Consider the following 3,972-nt stretch of genomic DNA (forward strand, 5'->3'; position numbering starts at 1 on the left):
GTGACGGCAGCCAGATCTGACAAGCAGAGTTTGATGGCTGAAACCCACGTGGTGGGAGGAGAAAAGAGACTCCTACAAGTTCTTCTCTGACCTCTCCATGTGCCCTGCGTAGTGAGCACGTGTGATCATGCCAGTGCACATGTGTGAGCATGAGTGGGTGTATGCACACACATTCACTGAATAAATGAAAAAGAGAAAAGAAAAGGTTGTTTTGTTGTAAAGAACTTGGAATCGTTGGCTCACGCCTTTCATCCCAACAGAGGCAAGCAGGTCTCTGTGAGTTCAAGGCCAGCCTGGTGTACACAGTGAGTTCCAGACAGCCAGAGCTACATAGTGAGATTCTGTTGACAGACAGAAAGAAAGAGAGGGAGGGAGGGAGGGGGAGGGAGGGAGGGAGGGGAGGAGGGAGGGAGGGAGGGAAGGAGGGAGGGAGGGAGGGAGGGAGAAGAAACCAACTCAGGAACTTGGTGGTGGTTTGGAGAAGGGTCTGGACCAACGCTTACACCCGCCAGTGCTGCAAGCCATCTGAGCCCCTTGTCTCTCTTCTCTGAGGTTGGGAGTGATGACAGTGATGGTTTCCTTCCAGCAGCATGGCGGAGTCCTCGAGGGCAGAGCAGATGGGTGGTACTGACAGTCACCATGCAAGCCAATATCTCCCAGGACACGAGAATCTGCAGCTGCGTTGGGGTCTTCAACGATGGTACTGGAGTGGGGGACACAGTGGTACATGCCTTGAATCTCAGCACTTGGGTAGCAGAGGCAGGAGGATCTCTGAGTTTGAGGCCACCCTAGTCTACAGAGTGAGCTCCTGGAAAGCCAAGACTACAGAGAGATGCCGTCTCTGAATGAATGAATGAATGAATGAATGAATGAATGAATGAATGGTACTATATCCAAGATCAGTGCATGAGAGCAGGGGTCACGCAGGAGCCTGGAGAAGCTGCTGTGAGTGGCCATATCAGAATCAAACTCAGTCTGGAGCCTTAACTCTCCAGTACCACGTGTCTGGCCAGCCCAAAACGTCATATCGTCCCCTGGTCTCTAACAGATGCGGATAAAATCTTCCTCCTCTTTTCCTTCCTTCCAAACCAATTTTATCCTGGTCTCCAGCTGGATTCCACTCGGGAAATTTCTCCCGAGCCTGGACCAGGCACTCCAGTCTCCATCTTTGGACACACTGGTGGAGGGAATGCGTTCAGGGTCCTCAGGCCACTGCTGCTACCAGTGTTTGGGAAACCGCTAACTGCTAGTCTCAGAATCCTAGTCGCTGCAGGCTGATCCCTGGACACTCTGGACCCAACCTGCTGAAGAGGGAGCCTGAGAAGCATCCTGTTAGAAGCCGTACTGAATCTGGCTCCCTTTACTGTTGAAGACCCCACCTCCTTGCTAGCTATCCCGGCAAACATATGCAATTCCAACACTTGGGAGGCTGAAGCAAAAGAATCACAAGTTCAAGGTCAGCCTAAGGCTCGCGAGACCGTCTTCATAAGACTGTCAATGTGAGTTTGAACCCAGAGACCCAAACAGTGGAAAGAGAGAACCAATTCCTGACATCCATACATGTGTGTGCGCACATGTTTGTGAACACACAGAGAGAATAAATAAGATAAAAAGAAACAAAAGTAAAGAAAATCCAAGCCAGGCATAGTGGCACATGGCTTTAATCCCAGCACTCTGGAGGCAGAAGGCGATCTCTGTGAGTTAGGCCCAGGTTGTTCTCTAGAGTGAGTCTAGGACAGCCAGGGCTACAAATAAACAAAACAAACAAACAACAGTAAGACCCAGCCTCTTCTCTCTTTCATTGGGTCACATTGTGTGGTTTGTTTGTTCGTTTGTATGTTTGAGACAGGTTTTCTCACGATAGCCCTGGCTGTCTTAGAGCTCACTCTCTGGACCGGGCTGGCCTTGAATCACAGATTCTCCTGTCTCTGCATCCTTGAGTGCTGGGATTAAAGGCTTGAAACAGCACTGCCTGGCACACCGTGCATCCTTTACACTGTCAAGATGTAAGGTCCTTGCTTAGCTGGGGATGTGGACACTTCTTCCCCTAGCCAGGAGAGGACACCTGGCTATGAGACCTCAGACTAGATTCTGGCCTGGAATCCTAAACTCTTCCTCTACAAATAGTCAAAGGTGAGAACTTCCTGTTCTAGTTTCTATGGTGAACCCTGTCTTTCCAAGATCCTCTGGTGCCTCTGGGTTCTTCTCCGGCAGCAGTTTCTTGGGAGACTCTTAGGGCTCCATGTTCAACAAAAGCCCTGTCACCCTACCATGGGAAAGCAGGCTCACTTGGGCTAGCCTGTGCTCTGGAGGTCGGTGAGCAGAGAGCTGTATGCTGATTCTACCTTTGGGAAGGGCCAAGAGGGTATTTCCCAGATTCCCCACAGCTCGAATTTTCAAGCATTCTAACCTCATATACATTCCCATCAGTCTTAGCACAAGGGAAGTAGGCCGGTCTTACCAAGTGGGTGCTGTATGGAGAATGAGGCAGAGGGGCGGGGAGGCCTTTTCAGGTGCCTCACGCCTGAGTCTGAAGTCCTGGCCACCAAGGCTGGTTGAGCAGACAGAGCGAGCTCCTCCCCATCATCACCTCAGGAAAATCCATGCTGAGGAATCTCATTGAGATCCCCAACACTCAAAGTGAACTAAGAAGTCTGCCCTTCTTACTTTTTTAAAACAAGATTTCAGGGGCTGGAGAGATGGCTCAGCGGTTAAGAGCACTGACTGCTCACCCAGAGGTCCTGAGTTCAAATCCCAGCAACCACATGGTGGGTCACAACCATCTGTAATGGGCCCTGATGACCTAACTCTTCTGGTGTGTCTGAAGGCAGCTACAGTGTACTTATATAAATAAAAATTAATTTTAAAAACAATTAAAAAAACAAGATTTCTTTTTCCTATACATTTGTTTGTTTGCTTGCTCCGGTTTTTTGAGACACGGTTTTTCTGTGTAGCCTTAGCTATCCTGGAACTCAGACTGTAGACCAGGCTGGTCTTGAACTCTCAGAGAGATGCCCCTTTAAGGCTCAAGCCATCATTGTGTGTGTGCACTGCCTACAGGCATGTAGTGTTGGGGTCCCATGGAGTGAGCCATAGGTGGTTGTGAACCACCCTACGTGGGTGCTAAGAACCAAACCAGACCCTTGGAAGCACAGCAAGTGGTCTTCCGACTGAGCCATCTTCCTGGCCCCTCATTCTCTTGAGATTGAATCCTTCCCTGTGACAGGTGCAGGTTGCCTACAAAGCTTCACTTCCAACTGGCTCTTTTCAGGGAGCTCCAGCCTTTAGCTGTCTGGCTCTGAAAGCGAGCCCATCTGTTTAGGAGGGTTCAGAAGCGTCTGGGAGGGGCCCCAACCAGGCAGGTTCCTTCCAAGTCGTTGCAGTTGAAGAACCCCTGTTATCAAACAGTCCCAAGCCCGGGTGTGATTCCAGGGGTGGGAGGCAGTACCGTGAGATCTTGTCAAGAGACAAGGCATCGTAAGAGGACTCTGGAAGCCAGATTCTGAAACTCCCATGGGTATGAGACCAGAAACCCAAACCCGGGCCTTCTACCTACCCCTCAAGCCACTGTCCGGAAAAAATAAACTGTTTCCTGCGATCACGTCGGAACCAGAGTCTGTGAGTCCACTGTGACACACGTTACATAAATAGAAGCCACAGAGGGGAGCCTGCTTTCTCTTTCACTATTTCTCACTCCTAACTGCCTCCAGCTGGGTGAGTAAACCGGCACAGTGACCCATAATGAGGAACAGACTGCTGCCGTGGGCTGCCGGAGGGGCTAGGTGTGTGTGTGTGTGTGTGTTTGTGTGTGTGTGTTTATGTGTGTATGCATGTATGTGTGTGTATGTCTGTGCGCATGTGTGCGTGTGTGCATGCATGTGTGTGCATATGTGTGTGTGCATGTGTGTATCTGTATGCGTGTGTGCATGTGTGCATGTGTGTGCATGAGTGTGTGTGCGCGTGTGTGCATGT

General features: G+C 50.3%; 1 long non-coding RNA gene across 1 annotated transcript in view; it reads right to left on the reverse strand.

Moving 5' to 3' along the window:
• Nucleotides 1–3,678, reverse strand: part of LOC102554116 (uncharacterized) — a 9,198-nt gene extending 5,520 nt beyond the window's left edge. Inside the window, exons 1-2 of the long non-coding RNA XR_010054647.1 lie at nt 3,557–3,678; nt 504–703 (exon numbers count right to left, since the gene is read on the reverse strand). This is a non-coding gene — a long non-coding RNA (uncharacterized LOC102554116). The remainder of the gene's footprint in view (nt 1–503; nt 704–3,556) is intronic.
• Between the last annotated feature and the right edge of the window lie 294 nt (nt 3,679–3,972).

This window comes from Rattus norvegicus, chromosome 9 (assembly GCF_036323735.1).
Source record: "Rattus norvegicus strain BN/NHsdMcwi chromosome 9, GRCr8, whole genome shotgun sequence".
Classification (NCBI taxonomy): Eukaryota; Metazoa; Chordata; class Mammalia; order Rodentia; family Muridae; genus Rattus; species Rattus norvegicus.